The sequence below is a fragment of the Hyperolius riggenbachi genome, chromosome 4 (assembly GCF_040937935.1).
Source record: "Hyperolius riggenbachi isolate aHypRig1 chromosome 4, aHypRig1.pri, whole genome shotgun sequence".
Taxonomy (NCBI): Eukaryota; Metazoa; Chordata; class Amphibia; order Anura; family Hyperoliidae; genus Hyperolius; species Hyperolius riggenbachi.
This window is the reverse complement of record NC_090649.1, coordinates 81415874-81430045: the sequence shown is the minus strand read 5'-3', so window position 1 is coordinate 81430045 and position 14172 is coordinate 81415874. Positions and strand designations below refer to the sequence as shown.

General features: G+C 45.2%; 1 long non-coding RNA gene across 1 annotated transcript in view; it reads left to right on the top strand.

The window, feature by feature from the left end:
* Positions 1-4854: 4854 nt before the first annotated feature.
* Positions 4855-14172, top strand: part of LOC137570394 (uncharacterized) — a 49792-nt gene continuing 40474 nt past the window's right edge. The window contains exon 1 of the long non-coding RNA XR_011031017.1: positions 4855-4906. This is a non-coding gene — a long non-coding RNA (uncharacterized lncRNA). The remainder of the gene's footprint in view (positions 4907-14172) is intronic.

Here is a 14172-nt window from a genome sequence, read left to right as displayed (position 1 = left end):
TGCAGAAACTCAACTCTCTGACTTCAACTCTGACATTTCAGCTGCAGAACTTCTCCAGAACTTTCCCCAGATTCTGGCTTCAGGCATCAAAATCAATTAAACTTCCAAAGTGAGAGCCAACCTTGATCTCCCGCCCAAGGAGCAGTTAAAAATGGATCAAGATGCAACTTGTTTAAGAGGCCGCCCGCTAATAACGAGCACCCTTTTAAGCAAGGTGTCAGAGGGTTAAAATTAGGCACAGGGGAAGGGGGGAGTGTGTGTTAAGGTTAGCACCAATGTACAAAGTACAAACTAGGAAACAATCATGAGATACAAAATAATACAGACAATGGTATACACCAATGCCAGTGTACAGAGTGCAGAATTGGTAATTACAGTGACAAAAGTAACATGATGATTTAAATGTATAACAAATTGCAAGACACAAAATGAAAGGTTAGGTGCCTACAGGGGGAAGGGTTTAAATGATACCCAAAGTGACAGTGGTGTAACAATAGGCCCTGCAGCCCCAAGGCCCGTTTAGGGTCGTTTTGTGGGGGCTGGAGGGGTGGCAGCATGAACTTCCCCTCTCCCCGCCGACTATGGCCAAGGCTTTCCCCTCATGCTGCCACCCCTCCAGCCCCCCACAAAACGGCCACGAGTGGGCCCCAGGGGAGGGGGGTGGGGGCCCGCTCTGAAATTCTGCAGGTGGGCCCGGTGGGGCCTAGTTACGCCCCTGCAAGGTGACATGATGAGATAGACATGGGTATGTATGTTCAGTGCCTGGCACACAAATAACTAGGCTGTGTTCCTTTTTTTCTTTCTCTGTCTGAAAGAGTTAAACATCAGGTATGTAAGTGGCAGTTCTTTCAGTCAGGATTGGGTCAGACTACAGTGTGACCCTCACTGATGGAAATTACAACTATATAAATGGCTTCTGAGAGCAGGGAAAAGTTAAAAAGGGTAAATAGTTCATAGATTTTAGCTCTGGCATACTTCAATGAATGTGTCATTGAGCAAAAACAATAAAACAGTAAAAACTTAATAAGTAGATTTAAATACTGTATAAAATAAAACTGTGGAATATCTTTAAAAGTAATTGTTAGGAAACGGAGGATAGATACAATTGTTTATTTCATTCGTTTCTCTTCGCCTCGGGGTGTCCTTTAATGCGGACCTGAACTCTCTGCTCTAAGATACACTACAACATAATAACCTTGAAACAAAAAAACATTTCTTTGTTACAGCTGATACAAATCCTGCAATACATCTGCACTGTTTCTACTTCCTGATTCATGGAAGCAGACATATTGTTAACATCATGTGCTTTCTAATGAGCTTATCTGCCATCTCTGCTGTGGCAGTCATGTGATACAGGGGAGAGTTCAAATCACAACTTGTAATTAGACACAAATGAATTAAAGAGGCTGAACTCTCCAAATACATCCAGGGTGCATTTCTCTATGTTTTCCTTCTGTCCTGTGCAAAAGTTATTATTATTATTATTATTTATTTATAAAGCGCCAACATATTTCGTGGCGCTGTACAATGTAAGAAAACAAACAAGGGATACATAATGATACAGACAATGATATACATCAAATATGAACACTGATACAAAATACAGCACTGCTGATTACAATTTGATTTAACAGTTCAAGTCCACTTGAAGGGTTAGGCATTACCAGGGGGTGGGTTAAATCTAAGGCACCACCAGGGGGAGGTTAAAGGGAACCAGAGATGAACGTTTCACAAATAAACATATCAGTCGATAGCTTGTAAAGAATAAATGCTCTACCTGATAATTTCGCCGCTCTGGTGTGCCTTTTTTAGTGTTTTTTATCCATTATTGCTCCAGGAAAAATCAAATATGGCCGCCGGCTCCTATCCCTTCTGCTTCCGGGTTATGAGTTGTCCTGGACTAGGCTATATGAGACTAGGCTGCTATCTAGGCTATATGAGAGGCTGCTGCAGCCTTTCATCTGTGTGCTTTCATTTTGGTATGATGTGCAGCTGCCTGTAGGAAGTGTCTCTCATAGGAATGAAACTGCAGTCATCATTAGTATCTATGCTGAGAGCACACAGAGCACACAGATCATATTGCTTGCAGCCACACTTGTCTGTTCAGAGCTTCTCTCTCAGCAGGAGCAGCCCCTCCCATGTCATCAGAGCTCTCAGTATGCAAAGCAGGAAATCTGAGCCAGGAGGTGGCAGGCTTGGGCTTGAAAAGACTCCACAGAAGAGTGACTCAGCTATAATGATTCCAGGTCAAACCTAGACTGAGCCAGTCGGGGATTCTTATCACAGCTGCTAATAGACTAATTAAGCAGATAAGAATGAAACTGAAAGCAAGGTAGGTGTTTACTGTCATGTCCCCACTGATAAATGTAATAAAATACATGAGGGTGCTTCATCTCTGGTTCTCTTTAAGGGTAGGCGCCACCAGGAGGGGGGGAGGGTCTTAAGGGTTATGCACAACCAGGGGAGGGTTCTGTGTGAGAGTAGGGAGAGGACAGGTCATAGTAAAATATTGGTAAATATTACTAATATTTTCTTTATCAATGTAGTAGACTCCCAATAAATTTACTGATATTCTACTACCTCTAGCCAGGAGTCAGGCCCTTTGTCCTGCACCGACTGATACTGAAATGGCCATTTGACCCATATTATTTGGGTCAAAAAAACTTCTGAATTATTTTATATGCGTTTGTTTAACACAGTCGCGAGCTGACGTTCTTTCCGAATATACAAGACTTAGATTGCAAACATCTGCTGGTAATGAGGCAAAAAACAATGAGCGGGGCCGAGCGCTGGCAGTTCCTAGCAATGCTTTCAATCATTTTATAGCTGACACTGTAAAAAATCACCCATCGGTCTAATAAACTTGCCTCGTCGCCCTTTGTTCGCAGCTGCCTGTTTGCACATAAGCTGTTTGTTAATCTTATAAAACTCCTAAGTAACTAACAGTCAACATGAATGTTTGTGTAAGTGTTTTATAGAACAGCCTGTTTAGTAAGGTTTAGTAAGTAAAAAAATATATATATATATATAAAACAGCTACTAGAAACTTTTAGTAAAATAAATCGATCACTGGCTCATGATGGCTAAATTATTAGTTAATTGTTTTGATTCCTTGCAAAAGGGCTTCCAGATTAAAGCGAACCTGTACTCAGAACTTCCTCTTTCCTCTAAGGCTAGTTACACACCAGGACGTTGCGTTTAGGGGACGTTATAGGGCACATAACGTGCCCCTAACGCAACGCCTGGTGCTCTCTGGTGTGGATGTCGGAGTGAGCCGCGTTGTGCAGCTCACTCTGGCGTTCGTGATGCAGTGATGCGTACTCTTGGACGCATGCGGCATCACGTGGTCCCGCCCGGCCAATCGCCGCACAGAGCGGCCGCTCCAGGAAGTAAACACTGCACGTCACTGAGTGCAGTGAATATTAATTAGCCATGTGCCCGGCTGCTCTCCCCTCTTCCCCAACATGACTGAGCATGTGCAAGCAGTCTAACGCGGCTTAGCCGCTTAGAACGCACAGCATGCAGCACTTTGCTGCGTTACAATGTAACGCAACGTGGGCAGTGTGAACAGCCCACTTGTGTTACATTGCTGTGCGTTGGGGGAGCGTTACAGGCTGTACTAACGTGCGCCTGTAACGTCCCTGTGTGCAAGAAGCCTAAAAGATAAGCAACAACAGAATTACCTTTAAAAAAAACAAAAAATATTTCTTTGTTTCAGCTGATATAAATCCTGCAATATATCTGCAGAATGTCTACTTCCTGCCTTAATGGAAGCAGAGATATTATTATTATTATTATTTAGTATTTATATAGCGCCGACATCTTACAGTATATATATTGTCTTGTCACTAAGTGTCCCTCAAAGGAGCTCACAATCTAGTCCCTACCATTGTTATATGTCTATGTATATATCATGTATGTATTGGGCCAATTTTAAGGGGGCAAATTAACTTATCTGAATGTTTTTGGGGGGTGGGAGGAAACCGGAGTGCCCGGAGGAAACCCACGCAGACACGGGGAGAACATACAAACTCCTTGCAGATAGTGCCCTGGCTGGGATTCGAACCGGGGAGCCAGTGCTGCAAGGCAAGAGTGCTAACCACTACGCCACCGTGCTGCCCTAGAGATAGGGTTAACATCCTGTCCGCAGGGCCGTTTCTTGGGCAGTGCGGGCAGGACGACCACCCTAGGTGAAGACCGGCAAGTGGTAGAAGGGGGGCATAGGCAGAAGGACATAACCGTTAGGAAGCTGGTGATGCGTGGTGCAGCCAAATGGAAGAAGAAAGAAGATTACCAGCGCGATCACCTCCCCCGCCTCCTCCTGGGCTGCCTGCATTGGAGGTCAAGTCATCATCACTTCACCACCGCGTGATGACACCTGATGTCCTGTAGCGGTACTGCAGGCTGTCAGTGTGCAGCGCCCATGGAGGAGTCAGCTAGCCAGGGCTCTATTCGCCTGTGTGTTTTCCTGGTCTTCCTCCTGGATGAGCGGCTGGTAACTAGTAAGTAGGCAGATCTACTTGTGACCTGTGGCTGTGTGACTGTCCCTAAAGAATAAGGGTTTGCAAGTCCACAGGGGGAAAGGGGGTGCAATTTTTACACATTCGTTCTGGGTGCAATTTAGCATAGAAACTGTCTTGATCCTGTGTTTACAAATAAGCTGCTCTGCCAAGGCAGCCAGCTGACACAGCTGAGAGATCTAATTACAACTTGTGATTAGTCACAGATGAGGGGGGAATTAGACTGGCGAAATTCTCTAAATACATACAAGGTGCATTTCTCTGTTTTCCTTCTGTCTTGTGCAAGAGATCAAGTCCACTTTAATATCTCCAGTTCTTTTTTTTCTTTTTTAAGGCTGATGGAAGGCCTGTGAGAGGATTTTAAGCCAGTGGTCCACTCAGGAAAGGTAAACAAACTACTCCAAAGCAAATCTAAAAGTGAAAAGGTCAACTGCAGACATCAAACATGCAGGCCAGATAGTGGGAAACACAGCAGAGACCGGCAGATTGGCAGAACACACAGGCTGAGCCACTCTCTCAGGTTGACCTTTGACAGGACAAGGAAGGAAGTCCTGAGATTAAACGGCCAGCTAATTCCCCTGATTGGCCACACATGGCATACATTGAGGTCATATAATAATTTATCAAGTGCTGGTGAAAACCCCACCATGACTAGACAGACACCGGATTATCTGCAGCAAAACCAGCCAATCCAAAACAAAAATGGGAAGCAAATTTGCACAATAAGCAGAAAACACACAGGTGAAACTCTAAAAAAATTAGAATATTGTGCAAAAGTCTATTAATTTCTGTAATTCAACTTAAAAAGTGAGACTAAGGGCCCTTTTCCACCAGCGCGTTTGCGCTGGCTGAATCGCAAAAACGCAAACCGCTAGCGATTTTACAATTGCTACGGTTTGCTTTTTAACATAGGAATCGCGGTAGGTCATTTCCACTACCGCGATTCGTTTTTGCCGGGAACGCGAACGCGCGGCGGAGCATAGCAAAATCGCGGCCGCGAACGTCGGGGAATCGCCGGTAATTGCGATTCAGCAATCGCTAGCGTTCAGCGTGAACGCTAGCGATTGCTAGTGGAAAAGGGCCCTAAGGCCTCTTTTCCATGAACTGTCGACAGGCAGTAAAATGCCTCTCAAACTCTCACAACTGCTCACTGCTGCCTGGTAACTGCTGCCTGCTGCCTGGTAACTGCTTGCTTGCTGAGCACAAAGTTCAACAGTTCGTGGAAAGGAGGCCTAATACATGAAATAGGAACACTTTGCAGGTGTTTTGGATTAGTTGCTGATTAGAGTCTGATACTTTGAGGCTAGAATATTGAACATTTTCTTAATATTCCAATGGTCTGAGATTTGGGAGTTTTCATAAACTGTAAGCCATAATCATCAAAAATATAACAGATAGCCTAAATTTACTAAGCATATCTCCTGTCTTTAATAACTCTTCTAGAGTTATTACCATGGTGATAAGGCATGTAGTATTCTGGAAACATTTTACCTCAGGCAAACCTAAAGTTAACTCTTCTGTCTTTAAGTTAACTCTTCAATCCTTAAAATAACTCCAGAGTTAAAGGCAGGCTGTTTATTAACTGCGTGTGAAAATAACTACAGAGGAGGTAACTTAAGGAATGAAGAGATAAAATAACTCTCTCACTGTGTGGAGGTAAGTTATCTCTTGCCTTATTATCTCCAGCATGATCTTAGTGAATTGAGGCCTTTGGCTTGAACTATCTCGCTTTGCATGTAATTAGTCTATTTCATATATTAGTTTCTCCGGTACTTATCCGTTAGCCGGGCGCATCCGGCAGGTGGCGACAAAACTCCACCAGAGTTACATCTTTCCCTACTATCCATGTCGGCCTGGAGGGGGAATAGTAATTAGCGCCACCTGCCGGATGCGCCCGGCTATTGAATAAGTACCATTTCTCCTTTTAAGTTGAGCTACTGACATAACTGGACTTTTGCAGGGTATTCTAATTTTTCAAGTTTCACTTGTACATTGTTTACTTTCACGTTAGTATGAGAGTAGGTGCGTAACAATAGACCCTGCAAGGGATGCAGCCGCAGGGGGGCCCAGAAGCCACAGAGGGCCCTGTCCTGAGAGACTAACAACTAAGGGCAAGGAGAGAAAAAACTTTCTGCTCTCTGCACAGTTGTTCTAATGACTGCATCTGCTCAGCCACTGGCAGTGGCGTAGCTAAGGAGCTTTGGGCCCCGATGCAAATTTTACAATGGGGCCCCCAAGCACTCTATACATAACAACTGATATGGCGCACCAAAACCTGCCAATGGCAACTACAATGTCAGAGGTGCAAGAAGGGGATGGGGAACAGTTTGTTAATGATTACCACTATTCAAGGCATCTATAGAAGTGATTATTATGAGTACAGGACCAATAGAGAACGAATACTGTGTTTGCAGGGTGGGCCCCCCTGCAACCCCTATTGCTACGCCCCTGGCCACTGATAATGAATCAAACAAAGTTTTGCAGACAAAGATTTGCAGGAGAATCCCTATTCAGTGTGCAGCAGGCTCTTCTGTACAGAGCCCAGCCCCCAACCTCTCTACCCCTCCCCATGTGCTCTGTACTGTAGTCATGCTGGAGAAGTCTGCAGAGCCAGTTCTGCTCCATCAGAGGTGAACAGAGCTGAGGCTGGGAGCACACTCATCTGTCAGTTTTTTTGTATGAGTTTTCTGCACACCGGGGGCTTGATTCACAAAGCCGTGATAACTCTTATCACGGTCGGGTTTTAGCGTTTTGCGCGCGCTATAACAGGCGTAATGGTTTTCACGCGCAATCGCAAATCTTCGCGCATAATCGCAATTTTTCCCGTGAAAACGGCCACGTTTTCGTGTGAAACGCGACCGTTTTTGCATAAAAATTTGCGATACCACGCGAAAACCATTACACGCATTATAGCAGGCGCAAAACGCTAGCGCGACCGTGATAACAGTTGTCACGGCTTTGTGAATCAAGCCCCATGTGTGTCTGTATGTGTGCAAACATGCACGTTCTATCACAGAAGCTATTGTAATTGATAGAGAAAATCAGTTTTTATCTGCATGGGGGAAAAGGGTGTTTGGCGGGAGGGGGGCCCATCCAAAGTTTTGGGGGGGGGGGGGGGGGCAGTGATTTCTAGTTACGCCCCTGTATGAGAGAAAAGCAGTGATGATTGGAAATATCAGCATACCTCCCAACTTTTTGAGATGAGAAAGCGGGACACTTAAGCCACACCCCTGCCACACCCATCATCACGCCCCGTCACACCCCTAGCCACGCATACCATAAAGCTTTCATAAGAAAAATATGTTGTTTTATAATTCAAACCACACTGGTCCTTTCTGTCCTGGTTCTTTTTCCCTTCATATTAACATTTTAAATTAGTAATATATCAATTTAAAGAGACTCCGTAACAAAAATTGCATCCTGTTTTTTATCATCCTACAAGTTCCAAAAGCTATTCTAATGTGTTCTGGCTTACTGCAGCACTTTGTACTATCACAGTCTCTGTAATAAATCAATGTATCTTTCCCCTGTCAGACTTGTCGGCCTGTGTCTGGAAGGCTGCCAAGTTCTTCAGTGTTGTGGTTCTGCTATGAACTCCCCCTTCCAGGCCCCTCTATGCACACTGCCTGTGTATTATTTAGATTAGAGCAGCTTCTCTCTTCTCTCTTATCTTTTACAAGCTGGATAAATCGTCCCCTGAGCTGGCTGGGCTTTCACATAGTCAGGAATTACAGACAAGGGCAAAGCTGTTTGCAGGAAGAAAAGAGCAGCCTGAAACTTCAGTGCATGAGAGATGCAGGGGGAAAGAAACACACAAATGATCTCTTGAGATTCAAAAGGAAGGGTGTATACAGCCTGCTTGTGTATGGATGTATTTTCTATGTGTGGACATACTGTACATCAACCTACTTCCTGTTTTGGTGGCCATTTTGTTTGTTTATAAACAAACTTTTAAAAACTGTTTTTAACCACTTTTAATGCGGCGGGGAGCGGCGAAATTGTGACAGAGGGGAATAGGAGATGTCCCCTAACACACTGGTATGTTTACTTTTGTGTGATTTTAACAATACAGATTCTCTTTAAAGGATGGGAATAAAGTTTAGAGTCAATCAAACACATTTTGTAGTAGAGAAATGTATATATTTACATAGAAAGAGGGACAAAGTCCTGAAAGAGGGACAAATGAGGAGGAAAGAGATACAGAGGTACAGGGTTCCCAAAGAGGGATTGTCCCTCCAAAAGAGGGAAAGTTGGGAGCTGTGATATCAGTGTGATCTGAATTATGAAGCTACACCTTTTGTTTATGAATTCTTTTTGGTATGTGTGTGTGACTACTTGGGGTAGCGCAGGGGTGTGTTTTAAAGAGGAACAGTAACCCAGGATTGAAATTCATTCCACTCAGTAGCTGATCATGTCCCATTTCCCATGAGAAATCTTTACCTTTTTTCAAATAATCGGAATGGGGGGGTGTCTATGTGGCTGATATTGTGGCGAAACCCCTCCCAAAGTGTGATGTCATGACCATGGTCCTGACAGTTTGCTGTCTGTGAACCTCGTTGCATTGTGGGAAATAACGGCTGCCTGCAACCAACAATAGTCGGGAGTGTGTAGGAGGCTTAAGACCAAAATAATTGATCATTGCACAGGAAATGTAAATAGCTTCCTCTGTCACTATTATCTGTTAATTTAATGAGCCATTTCAGGTTACTATTATTATGATTTAGTATTTATATAGCGCTGACATTTTCCGCAGCACCGTACAGAGTACATAATCTTGTCACATAACTGTCCCTCAGAGTGGCTCACAATCTAATAAACAACAACAAAAGGTATCTTGCGCTCCTAGTCACTAGCACTCATCCACAGAAGTTTCCTCTTTAAACTCATGCACTGCGACGCTCCGTGATGGGGTGGCTTGGCAAGAAACTAAAAACAAATGGAGCGCGCCATAGTGCATTATTAAAAGGGATAATTTATTCAGAAATTCAAAGTTATACTCACAAGTGTATAAGTAAAACTCGCATGTCAGATTCTGACGAAGGCGCTGTGCGCCGAAACACGTAATGACATCATCCGCATGCTGAGCATCGGCCACGCCCACCTCCCAGCGAGAAGGAACCCAGGCCATCGGGACCCGCGCTGCTGGCCACAGCGCGTCATCCTCCACTGTTGAGGTTAAGCGGCTGGCTGCCCGCTGACATGCGAGTTTTACTTATACACTTGTGAGTATAACTTTGAATTTCTGAATAAATTATCCCTTTGAATAATGCACTATGGCGCGCTCCATTTGTTTTTAGTTTCTTGCTCACAATCTAATCCCTACCATAGTCATATGTCTACATATGAATAGTGTAGTGTATGTATCATAGTTTAGGGAGCTAATTTAGGGGGAAGCCAATGAACTTTTCTGTAGGTTTTTTGGATGTGGGAGGAAACCAGAGTGCCCAGAGGATACCCACATATACAAACTATGTGCAGATAGAGATTCAAACCGGGGACTTAGTGCTGCAAGCAGGGCCGGTTCAAGTAACAATTGGGCCCTAGGGCAAAATTTGCCTGGGGGCCCCCTGACCAAAATGCGCCATTAGAGGCCCTTTGTTGCAGCCAAATTTCCCTCCTGGGCCCCTGAGCTGGCTGCTGACCCTCCCCCAATCACCTCCCAACGTAACAGATTCTGCAGAGTCCCTGGGGAGCAACAGTTAAGATGGGGAGAGACACTTTGGGGGCCCCTACAGGCTCTGGGGCAATTGCCCATTTTTTCCTATGGTAGCTCCGGCCCTGGCTGCAAGGCAAGAGTGGTAACCACTACGCCATCGTGCTGCTCATGGTTGCATTGAAAGTATCCTGGAAGCTGCTGTGCATACCTCCCAACCACCCTGGTTTGCCTGGGGCTGTCCCGGGTTAGGAGGTACGGTCCTCCTGAGACACCCCCCCCGACGGATGGGGGGGGGGGCGCTCTAACACCACCAAAGAAAATGTATTGGACAAGGAGGGGGGAACCACTAGCACATGGAAAGCTTTATCATTGGGACAAGGAAAACACTAGCACCAGGGAAACTTTATTGAGGAGGGAGGAGGGAAAACGACTAGACACCAGGGAACTTCATAGGGGGGAGCGTCGCTTGTAAAATTGGGGCATGGCTAAAGGTCTGGTGAGCTTAGTATCCCTTTTTCCTGCCTCTAAAAGTTTGGAGGTGTGCAGGTGTATGGTTATTCAGCTTTTGTCAGGATGATAACAGTTCTGGCCGAACACTTTCATTCCAGCGCAGGAGACTTGGGGGCAGCAGTGAGTAACTTCAGTGCAGTCAGAAGACGGAGCTGAAGTTACTTATAAAACACTATAATTCGGCCCCTAGCAATTGCTGGAAGCCGAATTATTTCATTTCCCACCATCCATGGCAGCCTGGAGGGGGAATAGTATTTAACAGATGGGAATTTGTGCAGGAGCAGGATAAGCCATACCGGCTGTATCCTGCACCCAACTCTCCTGCGCAGATTCCTCTCGTACGTGTTCTGGCAGCAAAGTTTGGTGAAATAAGCAGTTATCACAGGAGCCTCTTTTACCTCAAACAGCACTGTACTATTTTAGATACCGATAGGTGGATAGGATTTAGGGGAGGCTTTATATGGTTGCACATTTGCATCCCTTATTGCCAGGAAGCATACCTTCCAATTTTTTGAGATGAGAAAGCGGGACACTTAAGCCACGCCCCTGCCACACCCCTGATCACGCCCCGTCACACCCCCTAGTCATGCATACCATAAAGATTACATAAGAAAAATATGTTGTTTTATAATTCAAATCACACTGGTCCTTTCTATCCTGGTTCATTTTCCTGCATATTAACATTTTAGAATTAGTAATACATCAATTTAAAGGATGGGAATACATTTTAGAGTCAATCAAACACATTTTTTAGTAGAGAAATCTATATACCCCGGTAATTACGTAGAAAAGAGGGAAAAAGTCCTGAAAGAGGGACAAATGAGCAGGAAAGAGGGACAGGGCTCCCAAAGAGGGACTGTCCCTCCGAAAGAGGGACAGTTGGGAGCTATGATGGAAGTATTAGTGCCCGGTGTGCTGTGTTTTGGAACCTGTGTGTATTCGCATGTTTAGTATTGTCTTGCGGCGGTGCTACGCTCAGATTGTCTGTTACTGATTACAGGCAGTGAGTCAGGCACAGAGGTGAAGCTGCTGTGACTTTGTACATAGTCACCTGCACAGATGGCAGTATCAGAGTTACTCCTCTACTTCACAAGTACTGGGTTTCTCTCAGGGGGTGGGAGGAAACGCAGGATTAATCTTCGCTCTCGTGACTCAGGTCCACCTATGAGTGACTGGACTTCTAGTGGATTAGTCACAATAGTGGTAACAGCCTGGAGGGCAGACAAAGAGTGACTAACACCGAGATAAAGCAGTGCAACTTTCTTTATGATCTCTGATATGGACTCAAGCAATCAACACACTTTTGGCATCCAGAAACTACTTCTGCTGGGACTGTTTCACTCAGTGATGAGGTGGATAGCGAGTGCTTCAGAGAAGGAACATCCACCAGGCAACCTAGGCATGTGCCTGGGACCTAGTGGGTGTCACATTGCCCACCTGCCACCTTCTAAGACCACTCTCCACTACAGCTTGCTAAATTAAAAAAAAAACCACAAGGAGGCACCAAATCTACTAGCAGTGTTGGAAGTGGCTAGTAGTACACTGTAGGCTGCTTCTTTATGCCTGGCTGCAAGGCATGCTTGTGTCAAGTGTATTTTAATTTGCGCATGTTTTTGAATAAATCTGTTTTACACTATGGAGCGCTCCTCCTCACCAAATCTACTACCTTGTCTATGCCCCCCTTACATCTTAATCCATCTCAGCCCCCACCTGTATAGGTAGCTAGAGATACCACCTAGTATAGTAGTGTCACTCAGAGCCATATTAAAGGAGTTATCAGGCAATTTCTAGTAAAATAAGGGCTACTTACTCGGGGCTTGCGCGAGCGGCGCTGTCAATCACCGCTCCACGCAGTACACTCCGGTCCACGTGGCGGTGATTGACAGCGTCACTCGCGCAGGCGCAGTACAGGCCGACCTCCAGGTCATCCTAACGTCATCAGCGCGGACCGGGAGGCAGAGGCAGCGAACGGCTGCGTGCAGAGCTGCGGCGAGGGACATGCTGGGAGCTTGGGGCTGGACGAAGCCCCGGGTAAGTAGCCCTTATTTTACTAGAAATTGCCTGATGACTCCTTTAAGATTAAGCAGGGCCCTAGGCTGGGTGACATATCTGGGCCCCCTAACCATAAATGTAAAGGTACATACACACGTCGGATACGTTTGAACGTCTGGTCGTTTGGACGTCAAATCGGGCGTGTGTACGATCGGTCGTTCAGCTGATAAGACTCGTTTTGACGGATCCGCTTAGACGGATCCGTTATGTTATTCTTGTTATTATTACTAGACTAGTAGACCTAAGCCTGTTTAAAAACTAGCTCTAGGTCTGTCACCGCCGTATGTCAGCGTGCATGCGCGCCCACCCACCGCATGCGCACCCGCCGCGCGCACACACCTGCCCGGCCGGCCCCCTGTCCCCGTCCTCCCCTTGTCCCAGTCCTCCCCCTGTCCCCGTCCTCCCCCTGTCCCAACGGCTGTCTGTGCACATGCGCAGTAGCATAAGCGCACGGACCCAGGGACAAAGGAGGCGCAGGGACCCTTGCATAATATTATATAGGATTACTGGTACATGACCATTCCCAGGTGTGACAGATAGTTATTTCTTTCATTTGGAGGGGGTTGCAAATTTTCACATGCGAAGTCAAGACAAAGAATATTTATATTGCACTTTTCTCCTGGTGGACTCAAAGCACCAGAACTGCAGCCACTTAGGGCGACCAGGATCATTATAAAGTCTTGACCAAAAACTCCTTACTGGTTTGCGTACTGGTTTGAGCCAGGATTTGAACCCTTGTCAAAGGTCTTAAATCCCACATCAAAGGCAACAGCCTTACCAGTATGCTTTTGAGCTGTGGAGAAAAAAAACAACTTTATTTATATTTAGAATGTATATTTATTTCTACTGTGTACAGCACTACAGATGTTGGCACTCGAGGCCAGATTTATAGTTTTTCTGCCCCTGGGCCAATTTCCTTGTAGCATCCCTTCCAAGTGCAGCACCCCCCTCCCATTCCATGTGCAGCCCCCTCTTCAATGTCTAACATTCATGTACAGCAGCCTCCTTCAGTTATATACACATCCCTCTGGCAGCAGCTCCCTATTTCCATGTGTTACTCCTTATTTGCAACCAATGTATTACATTTGCAGCCTATTCTTCCATGTGCTGCATTCCCTCTTCCATGCCCAGCCACCCATTGGTCAGCTGTTGCCCGAGGCCTGGGCCTTTGTGACCTTTTCAGAAATCCTGCTTTGTTGGCATTATATAAATAAAAAATAATGATAACATTTTGCACACACCACACACATTTTATCTGTTTTTATTTTTATTTTTTGCATTAGCTGCTGCGGAAAAATTTAAAGCGAATCTGAGATGAAAAACTAACTATAACAAATAACTTGTCTATATATCTTATCTAAAGTTTAGATAGTTTACACAGCAAATATAGCTGAAAACAGCTTCAAAAGTTTATGATTATTTATTCCTGTGATA